The following is an 11,503-nucleotide window of genomic DNA, read 5'->3' on the forward strand; positions in this document are numbered from 1 at the left end:
GGGGAGGTCTGATAGTATCACCTGACATTGAAAGTAAGTTTTAAATATACTCATGTGAAGAGAGAGGAGTCAAAACACATCGACATTAATAACAGTGCCCCTTAAAGGTCAAAGGTCACCAGATTCATTCAGTGTCACCATGATGGGGTCATGGGTCTATGTACCAAGGTTGGTTTTAATATGGCAAAGGGCTGCTGAGATATGGGCTTACTTCCTGATTGGCGACTTGGCTGTCAAATTTGATTGGCTTTAGCGGGCAAACGGTTTTGAATTTGAAAAGTCTATTCAATGTTTTTTATCAAGCATGGGCTGAAGATCTAAATGAAACTAAAACTGTGATTCTGAATAAAGTTTAAAGGATATCGAGGCAGAGGACCTCACCCTCCACGTTCCTGGCGACCTTGCGCTGGGACACCAGAGGTTGATGGCCCGGGCGCCCAGCTCTATGAGTTGAACAGCAGGACACTCTCGCTGTGGTATGTTTGATGCTTTGGACAGTGTTACGGTGACATGCTTGAATCCCACGCTCTCAATGGTGTACATGGAACTAAAATACTATCTCGTAATCCGTTCTCGGGTTCACCAGGACGCAGCGAGAGAAGGAGAGGACTGTGTTGGCTGCATCGCACAACTCCGCCACTAGGGGGCGGTGTCTCAACAGAAAGAATACCCAACCCATGAGTTATTATTAAAATTATTAGAATAGAGATATTAATAAGAAACTAAAATTTAGAACGCTTCACGAGTTTGCGTGTCATCTCTGCGCGAGGGCCATGCTAATCTTCTCTGTATCGTTCCAATTTTAGTATATGTGAAACACGAGAAACACATTTACGGAATGATCCTGGTTTTTATATGTACCTCTACTCACACAATGAATCTCTCTCTAATGGTTCGGTTTAATAAAAAACACTGCAATACAATAAAATACATAGCAATAATAGATCAATACACCGGTCCAGTTATGGTGTCATTAGGATATTATGTACAAGAAATGCTCCGTTAAAAACAACCCAATCTTAAACCAACTGCTGGTTTAATATAGGACCGACCAAGCGTTGAGTTAGGATAACCCAACCAAATGGGTCGACGTTTTAACCAAACATGTTGGGTTACCCGTTTACCCAGACTGCTGGGTTATTTAAAACAAAGCTTTTGGTTATATTTACACCACAGTTGAGTTACTTTGCTAACCCAGTATTTTTGTTGTATTGACTACAGAATTGGGTTAACTAGTCAACAAGGTTGGGTTAAATTAATTGAATATATGAGTTAAAACAAATTGGCTATTTCTTCTTTATTTAATGTTATCACAATTCAGTGATGATCCTGAATACACTTATTTAATTTACCAAATATGAAATATATTCTTAATATTTCATATTCTTTTTTAATCTGGCCTATGCACAGGTATGGAGCAATGAATAATGATCAGACCAAAAGATGGGGAAAACATTTTTTTTTAATAACAAAAGTGCAATGATCATGTGCAAAGCGCAATAGTAACAATAGCAATATCAATAGCAACAATAACTGAACAAATATAGCTGCGAGCAGTAACGTTGGTGGCAAGCATAATGGGACTCGATAAACTAATTCTGCCGGACGGACGTAATCGGCCAGGGGGCAACATGACGACCGTCTCGGTAATCGGTAATACCGACAGCTGGTGGGATGAGCATTATGCGAGTACGCGTCAATGTTTACCAAATGGGAAAATGACCCCCCCTAGAGGTAAGGGCGCAATACAGTCTGCCTGACAGAACAAATGTCACAAATACATAGGGGTATTCGGAACATCTCATCTCATCTAATTTTCTTCCGCTTATCCGGGGTCGGGTCGCGGGGGGAGCAGCTCAAGCAGGGGGCCCCAGACTTCCCTTTCCCGGGCCACATTGACCAACTCTGACGGGGGGATCCCGAGGCGTTCCCAGGCCAGTGTTGAGATATAATCTCTCCACCTAGTCCTGGGTCTTCCCCGAGGTCTCCTCCCCACTGGACGTGCCTGAAACACCTCCCAAGGAAGGCGCCCAGTGGGCATCCTTACCAGATGCCCGAACCACCTCAGCTGACTCCTTTCTAAGTAAAGGAGCAGCGGCTCTAATCCGAGTTCCTCACGGATGGCTGAGCTTCTCACCCTATCCCTAAGGGAGACGCCAACCACCCTTCTGAGAAAACTCATCTCGGCCGCTTGTACCCGCAATCTCGTCCTTTCGGTCATCACCCAGCCCTCATGACCATAGGTGAGGATAGGAACGAAGATCGACCGGTAGATCGAGAGCTTTGCCTTGCGGCTCAGCTCTCTTTTCGTTACAACGGTGCGGTAAAGCGAACGCAATACCGCCCCCGCTGCTCCGATTCTCCGGCCAATCTCACGTTCCATAGTACCCTCACTCGCGAAACAGACCCCGAGGTACTTGAACTCCTTCACTTGGGCTAAGGACTCATTTCCTACCCGGAGTAAGCAATCCATCGGTTTCCTGCTAAGAGTCATGGCCTCAGATTTAGCGGTGCTGATCCTCATCCCAGCCGCTTCACACTCGGCCGCCAGCCGATCCAGTGAGTGCTGAAGGTCACAGGCCGATGATCCCATGAGGACCACATCATCTGCAAAAAGCAGTGACGAGATCCTCAGACCACCGAACTGCAACCCCTCCCCACCACGACTACGCCTCGATATCCTGTCCATGTATATCACAAACAGGATTGGTGACAAGGCGCAGCCCTGGCGGAGCCCAGCACCCACCGAGAACGAAACTGACTGGCTGCCGAGGACGCGAACACAGCTCTCGCTTTGGGAGTACAGGGATTGGATGGCCCTGAGGATAGGCCCCCTTATCCCATACTCCCGCAGCACCTCCCACAGTTTCTCCCGGGGGACCCGGTCATACGCCTTCTCCAGATCCACAAAACACATGTAGACCGGATGGGCATACTCCCAGGCCCCCTCCAGGATCCTTGCGAGAGTGAAGAGCTGGTCCGTAGTTCCACGTCCGGGGCGAAAACCGCATTGTTCCTCTTCAATCTGAGGTTCGACGATCGGCCGAACCCTCCTTTCCAGCACCTTGGAGTAGACTTTACCAGGGAGGCTGAGAAGTGTGATACCCCGGTAATTGGCACACACTCTCTGGTCCCCCTTTTTGAACAGGGGAACCACCACCCCGGTTTGCCACTCCTTTGGCACTGTACCCGACTCCCACGCGATGTTGAATAGGCGTGTCAACCATGACAGCCCCTCAACACCCAGAGCCTTTAGCATTTCTGGCTGGATCTCATCAATCCCTGGGGCTTTGCCACTGCGGAGATGTTTGACTACCTCAGTGACCTCCACCAGGGAAATTGACGACGAAACACCATCAACCTCGAGCTCTGCCTCCAACATAGAGGGCGTGTTATTCGGATTCAGGAGTTCCTCAAAGTGTTCCTTCCAACGTCCGACGACCTCCTCAGTTGAGGTCAACAGAGTCCCATCCTTACTGTACACAGCTTGGACGGTTCCCCGTTTCCCCCTCCTGAGGTGCCGGATAGTCTTCCAGAAACACTTTGGTGCCGACCGAAAGTCCTTCTCCATGGCCTCTCCGAACTTCTCCCACACCCGCTGCTTAGCCTCCGACACGGCAGCAGCTGCAGCCCTTCGGGCCTGTCGGTACCCTGCAACCGAGTCAGGAGTCCTCCAGGATATCATATCCCGGAAGGCCTCCTTCTTCAATCGGACGGCTTCCCTGACCACCGGTGTCCACCACGGTGTCCGAGGGTTACCGCCCCTTGAGGAGCCTAAGACCCTGAGGCCACAGCTAGCCACCGCAGCTTCAGCAATGGAGGCTTTGAACACCGCCCACTCCGGCTCAATGCCCCCAACCTCCACAGGAATGCTAGAAAAACTCCGCCGGAAGTGTGAGTTGAAGATACCTAGGATGGGGGCCTCCTCCAGACGTTCCCAGTTCACCCGCACTACGCGTTTGGGCTTACCAGGTCTATCCGGAAATTTCCCCCATTCCCTGATCCAACTCACAACCAGATGGTGGTCGGTTGACAGTTCCGCCCCTCTCTTTACCCGAGTGTCCAAAACATGCGGCCTCAGATCAGATGACACGATCACAAAATCGATCATTGATCTTCGGCCTAGGGTACTCTGGTACCAGGTACACTTATGAGCACCCTTATGTTCGAACATGGTGTTTGTTATGGATAATCCATGACTAGCACAGAAGTCCAATAACAAACGACCGCTCGGGTTTAGATCAGGGAGGCCGTTCCTCCCCACCACGCCTCTCCAGGTGTCTCCATCGTTGCCCACGTGGGCGTTGAAGTCACCCAGCAGAACTACGGAGTCCCCTACTGGAGCCCCATACAGGACTCCATTCAGGGTCTCCAAGAAGGCCGAGTACTCTGAGCTGCTGTTTGGTGCATACGCACAAACAACAGTCAGAGTTTTCCCCCCTACAACCCTTAGGCGCAGGGAGGCGACCCTCTCGTCTACCGGGGTAAACTCCAACACTGCGGCACTCAGCCGGGGATTTATGAGTATCCCCACACCCGCCCGGCGCCTCACGCCCTTGGCAACTCCGGAGAAGAATAGAGTCCAACCCTTATCCAGGAGTACGGTACCAGAGCTGAGACTGTGCGTGGAGGTAAGCCCCACCAGATCTAACTGATAGCGCTCCACCTCCCTCACAAGCTCTGGTTCCTTTCCCCACAGCGAGGTGACGTTCCACGTCCCCAGAGCCAGCTTCTGCCGCCCGGGTCTGGTCCGTCGAGACCCCTGACCTTCGCTGCCACCCATGTGGCTGCGCACCCGACCCCAACGGGTCTTCCCACAGGTGGTGGGCCCATGAGATGACGAGAGGGGGGGTGCCACGTACTTTGTTCGGGCTTTGCCCGACCGGGCTCCGTGGCAAACCCGGCCACCGGGCGCTCGCCATCGAGCCCTCCGTCTGGGCCTAGCTCCAGACGGGGGCCCCGGGCTTCCTCCGGGCCGGGTCACATCTCCTCTATTTCCGTTATTCATTGAGGATTTTTGAACCATTCTTAGTCTGGCCCCTCGCCTGAGACCACTCTGCCATGAGAGACCCTACCAGGAGCACAAGGCTCCAGACAACACAGCCCTCAGGTTCACAGGGACACGCAAACCTCTCCACCACGATAAGGTGACGGTTCCAGGAGAGGACTTTGCGGTCGATTATCCTTGGCTGTCGCGGATATTTCTGCAGGAAATAATATACTAGCTATATGGGGAGGTCTGATAGTATCACCTGACATTGAAAGTAAGTTTTAAATATACTCATGTGAAGAGAGAGGAGTCAAAACACATCGACATTAATAACAGTGCCCCTTAAAGGTCAAAGGTCACCAGATTCATTCAGTGTCACCATGATGGGGTCATGGGTCTATGTACCAAGGTTGGTTTTAATATGGCAAAGGGCTGCTGAGATATGGGCTTACTTCCTGATTGGCGACTTGGCTGTCAAATTTGATTGGCTTTAGCGGGCAAACGGTTTTGAATTTGAAAAGTCTATTCAATGTTTTTTATCAAGCATGGGCTGAAGATCTAAATGAAACTAAAACTGTGATTCTGAATAAAGTTTAAAGGATATCGAGGCAGAGGACCTCACCCTCCACGTTCCTGGCGACCTTGCGCTGGGACACCAGAGGTTGATGGCCCGGGCGCCCAGCTCTATGAGTTGAACAGCAGGACACTCTCGCTGTGGTATGTTTGATGCTTTGGACAGTGTTACGGTGACATGCTTGAATCCCACGCTCTCAATGGTGTACATGGAACTAAAATACTATCTCGTAATCCGTTCTCGGGTTCACCAGGACGCAGCGAGAGAAGGAGAGGACTGTGTTGGCTGCATCGCACAACTCCGCCACTAGGGGGCGGTGTCTCAACAGAAAGAATACCCAACCCATGAGTTATTATTAAAATTATTAGAATAGAGATATTAATAAGAAACTAAAATTTAGAACGCTTCACGAGTTTGCGTGTCATCTCTGCGCGAGGGCCATGCTAATCTTCTCTGTATCGTTCCAATTTTAGTATATGTGAAACACGAGAAACACATTTACGGAATGATCCTGGTTTTTATATGTACCTCTACTCACACAATGAATCTCTCTCTAATGGTTCGGTTTAATAAAAAACACTGCAATACAATAAAATACATAGCAATAATAGATCAATACACCGGTCCAGTTATGGTGTCATTAGGATATTATGTACAAGAAATGCTCGGTTAAAAACAACCCAATCTTAAACCAACTGCTGGTTTAATATAGGACCGACCAAGCGTTGAGTTAGGATAACCCAACCAAATGGGTCGACGTTTTAACCAAACATGTTGGGTTACCCGTTTACCCAGACTGCTGGGTTATTTAAAACAAAGCTTTTGGTTATATTTACACCACAGTTGAGTTACTTTGCTAACCCAGTATTTTTGTTGTATTGACTACAGAATTGGGTTAACTAGTCAACAAGGTTGGGTTAAATTAATTGAATATATGAGTTAAAACAAATTGGCTATTTCTTCTTTATTTAATGTTATCACAATTCAGTGATGATCCTGAATACACTTATTTAATTTACCAAATATGAAATATATTCTTAATATTTCATATTCTTTTTTAATCTGGCCTATGCACAGGTATGGAGCAATGAATAATGATCAGACCAAAAGATGGGGAAAACATTTTTTTTTAATAACAAAAGTGCAATGATCATGTGCAAAGCGCAATAGTAACAATAGCAATATCAATAGCAACAATAACTGAACAAATATAGCTGCGAGCAGTAACGTTGGTGGCAAGCATAATGGGACTCGATAAACTAATTCTGCCGGACGGACGTAATCGGCCAGGGGGCAACATGACGACCGTCTCGGTAATCGGTAATACCGACAGCTGGTGGGATGAGCATTATGCGAGTACGCGTCAATGTTTACCAAATGGGAAAATGACCCCCCCTAGAGGTAAGGGCGCAATACAGTCTGCCTGACAGAACAAATGTCACAAATACATAGGGGTATTCGGAACATCTCATCTCATCTAATTTTCTTCCGCTTATCCGGGGTCGGGTCGCGGGGGGAGCAGCTCAAGCAGGGGGCCCCAGACTTCCCTTTCCCGGGCCACATTGACCAACTCTGACGGGGGGATCCCGAGGCGTTCCCAGGCCAGTGTTGAGATATAATCTCTCCACCTAGTCCTGGGTCTTCCCCGAGGTCTCCTCCCCACTGGACGTGCCTGAAACACCTCCCAAGGAAGGCGCCCAGTGGGCATCCTTACCAGATGCCCGAACCACCTCAGCTGACTCCTTTCTAAGTAAAGGAGCAGCGGCTCTAATCCGAGTTCCTCACGGATGGCTGAGCTTCTCACCCTATCCCTAAGGGAGACGCCAACCACCCTTCTGAGAAAACTCATCTCGGCCGCTTGTACCTGCAATCTCGTCCTTTCGGTCATCACCCAGCCCTCATGACCATAGGTGAGGATAGGAACGAAGATCGACCGGTAGATCGAGAGCTTTGCCTTGCGGCTCAGCTCTCTTTTCGTTACAACGGTGCGGTAAAGCGAACGCAATACCGCCCCCGCTGCTCCGATTCTCCGGCCAATCTCACGTTCCATAGTACCCTCACTCGCGAAACAGACCCCGAGGTACTTGAACTCCTTCACTTGGGCTAAGGACTCATTTCCTACCCGGAGTAAGCAATCCATCGGTTTCCTGCTAAGAGTCATGGCCTCAGATTTAGCGGTGCTGATCCTCATCCCAGCCGCTTCACACTCGGCCGCCAGCCGATCCAGTGAGTGCTGAAGGTCACAGGCCGATGATCCCATGAGGACCACATCATCTGCAAAAAGCAGTGACGAGATCCTCAGACCACCGAACTGCAACCCCTCCCCACCACGACTACGCCTCGATATCCTGTCCATGTATATCACAAACAGGATTGGTGACAAGGCGCAGCCCTGGCGGAGCCCAGCACCCACCGAGAACGAAACTGACTGGCTGCCGAGGACGCGAACACAGCTCTCGCTTTGGGAGTACAGGGATTGGATGGCCCTGAGGATAGGCCCCCTTATCCCATACTCCCGCAGCACCTCCCACAGTTTCTCCCGGGGGACCCGGTCATACGCCTTCTCCAGATCCACAAAACACATGTAGACCGGATGGGCATACTCCCAGGCCCCCTCCAGGATCCTTGCGAGAGTGAAGAGCTGGTCCGTAGTTCCACGTCCGGGGCGAAAACCGCATTGTTCCTCTTCAATCTGAGGTTCGACGATCGGCCGAACCCTCCTTTCCAGCACCTTGGAGTAGACTTTACCAGGGAGGCTGAGAAGTGTGATACCCCGGTAATTGGCACACACTCTCTGGTCCCCCTTTTTGAACAGGGGAACCACCACCCCGGTTTGCCACTCCTTTGGCACTGTACCCGACTCCCACGCGATGTTGAATAGGCGTGTCAACCATGACAGCCCCTCAACACCCAGAGCCTTTAGCATTTCTGGCTGGATCTCATCAATCCCTGGGGCTTTGCCACTGCGGAGATGTTTGACTACCTCAGTGACCTCCACCAGGGAAATTGACGACGAAACACCATCAACCTCGAGCTCTGCCTCCAACATAGAGGGCGTGTTATTCGGATTCAGGAGTTCCTCAAAGTGTTCCTTCCAACGTCCGACGACCTCCTCAGTTGAGGTCAACAGAGTCCCATCCTTACTGTACACAGCTTGGACGGTTCCCCGTTTCCCCCTCCTGAGGTGCCGGATAGTCTTCCAGAAACACTTTGGTGCCGACCGAAAGTCCTTCTCCATGGCCTCTCCGAACTTCTCCCACACCCGCTGCTTAGCCTCCGACACGGCAGCAGCTGCAGCCCTTCGGGCCTGTCGGTACCCTGCAACCGAGTCAGGAGTCCTCCAGGATATCATATCCCGGAAGGCCTCCTTCTTCAATCGGACGGCTTCCCTGACCACCGGTGTCCACCACGGTGTCCGAGGGTTACCGCCCCTTGAGGAGCCTAAGACCCTGAGGCCACAGCTAGCCACCGCAGCTTCAGCAATGGAGGCTTTGAACACCGCCCACTCCGGCTCAATGCCCCCAACCTCCACAGGAATGCTAGAAAAACTCCGCCGGAAGTGTGAGTTGAAGATACCTAGGATGGGGGCCTCCTCCAGACGTTCCCAGTTCACCCGCACTACGCGTTTGGGCTTACCAGGTCTATCCGGAAATTTCCCCCATTCCCTGATCCAACTCACAACCAGATGGTGGTCGGTTGACAGTTCCGCCCCTCTCTTTACCCGAGTGTCCAAAACATGCGGCCTCAGATCAGATGACACGATCACAAAATCGATCATTGATCTTCGGCCTAGGGTACTCTGGTACCAGGTACACTTATGAGCACCCTTATGTTCGAACATGGTGTTTGTTATGGATAATCCATGACTAGCACAGAAGTCCAATAACAAACGACCGCTCGGGTTTAGATCAGGGAGGCCGTTCCTCCCCACCACGCCTCTCCAGGTGTCTCCATCGTTGCCCACGTGGGCGTTGAAGTCACCCAGCAGAACTACGGAGTCCCCTACTGGAGCCCCATACAGGACTCCATTCAGGGTCTCCAAGAAGGCCGAGTACTCTGAGCTGCTGTTTGGTGCATACGCACAAACAACAGTCAGAGTTTTCCCCCCTACAACCCTTAGGCGCAGGGAGGCGACCCTCTCGTCTACCGGGGTAAACTCCAACACTGCGGCACTCAGCCGGGGATTTATGAGTATCCCCACACCCGCCCGGCGCCTCACGCCCTTGGCAACTCCGGAGAAGAATAGAGTCCAACCCTTATCCAGGAGTACGGTACCAGAGCTGAGACTGTGCGTGGAGGTAAGCCCCACCAGATCTAACTGATAGCGCTCCACCTCCCTCACAAGCTCTGGTTCCTTTCCCCACAGCGAGGTGACGTTCCACGTCCCCAGAGCCAGCTTCTGCCGCCCGGGTCTGGTCCGTCGAGACCCCTGACCTTCGCTGCCACCCATGTGGCTGCGCACCCGACCCCAACGGGTCTTCCCACAGGTGGTGGGCCCATGAGATGACGAGAGGGGGGGTGCCACGTACTTTGTTCGGGCTTTGCCCGACCGGGCTCCGTGGCAAACCCGGCCACCGGGCGCTCGCCATCGAGCCCTCCGTCTGGGCCTAGCTCCAGACGGGGGCCCCGGGCTTCCTCCGGGCCGGGTCACATCTCCTCTATTTCCGTTATTCATTGAGGATTTTTGAACCATTCTTAGTCTGGCCCCTCGCCTGAGACCACTCTGCCATGAGAGACCCTACCAGGAGCACAAGGCTCCAGACAACACAGCCCTCAGGTTCACAGGGACACGCAAACCTCTCCACCACGATAAGGTGACGGTTCCAGGAGAGGACTTTGCGGTCGATTATCCTTGGCTGTCGCGGATATTTCTGCAGGAAATAATATACTAGCTATATGGGGAGGTCTGATAGTATCACCTGACATTGAAAGTAAGTTTTAAATATACTCATGTGAAGAGAGAGGAGTCAAAACACATCGACATTAATAACAGTGCCCCTTAAAGGTCAAAGGTCACCAGATTCATTCAGTGTCACCATGATGGAGTCATGGGTCTATGTACCAAGGTTGGTTTTAATATGGCAAAGGGCTGCTGAGATATGGGCTTACTTCCTGATTGACGACTTGGCTGTCAAATTTGATTGGCTTTAGCGGGCAAACGGTTTTGAATTTGAAAAGTCTATTCAATGTTTCTTATCAAGCATGGGCTGAAGATCTAAATGAAACTAAAACTGTGATTCTGAATAAAGTTTAAAGGATATCGAGGCAGAGGACCTCACCCTCCACGTTCCTGGCGACCTTGCGCTGGGACACCAGAGGTTGATGGCCCGGGCGCCCAGCTCTATGAGTTGAACAGCAGGACACTCTCGCTGTGGTATGTTTGATGCTTTGGACAGTGTTACGGTGACATGCTTGAATCCCACGCTCTCAATGGTGTACATGGAACTAAAATACTATCTCGTAATCCGTTCTCGGGTTCACCAGGACGCAGCGAGAGAAGGAGAGGACTGTGTTGGCTGCATCGCACAACTCCGCCACTAGGGGGCGGTGTCTCAACAGAAAGAATACCCAACCCATGAGTTATTATTACAATTATTAGAATAGAGATATTAATAAGAAACTAAAATTTAGAACGCTTCACGAGTTTGCGTGTCATCTCTACGCGAGGGCCATGCTAATCTTCTCTGTATCGTTCCAATTTTAGTATATGTGAAACACGAGGTAACACAATTACGGAATGATCCTGGTTTTTATATTTACCTCTACTCACACAATGAATCTCTCTCTAATGGTTCGGTTTAATAAAAAACACTGCAATACAATAAAATACATAGCAATAATAGATCAATACACCGGTCAATACACCGGTCCAGTTATGGTGTCATTAGGATATTATGTACAAGAAATGCTTGGTTAAAAACAACCCAATCTTAAACCAA

General features: G+C 50.5%; 3 non-coding genes across 3 annotated transcripts; all 3 read right to left on the reverse strand.

Moving 5' to 3' along the window:
- Nucleotides 1-723: 723 nt before the first annotated feature.
- Nucleotides 724-829, reverse strand: LOC132462187 (U6 spliceosomal RNA). The gene has a single exon (XR_009526749.1). It is a non-coding gene; the product is annotated as a U6 spliceosomal RNA (small nuclear RNA).
- A 5,125-nt stretch (nt 830-5,954) lies between these two features.
- Nucleotides 5,955-6,060, reverse strand: LOC132462188 (U6 spliceosomal RNA). Its single transcript, XR_009526750.1, has one exon. It is a non-coding gene; the product is annotated as a U6 spliceosomal RNA (small nuclear RNA).
- A 5,125-nt stretch (nt 6,061-11,185) lies between these two features.
- LOC132462215 (U6 spliceosomal RNA) lies at nt 11,186-11,292 on the reverse strand. The gene has a single exon (XR_009526775.1). It is a non-coding gene; the product is annotated as a U6 spliceosomal RNA (small nuclear RNA).
- Nucleotides 11,293-11,503: the final 211 nt, after the last annotated feature.

The sequence above is a fragment of the Gadus macrocephalus genome, chromosome 7 (assembly GCF_031168955.1).
Source record: "Gadus macrocephalus chromosome 7, ASM3116895v1".
NCBI classification, from domain to species: Eukaryota; Metazoa; Chordata; class Actinopteri; order Gadiformes; family Gadidae; genus Gadus; species Gadus macrocephalus.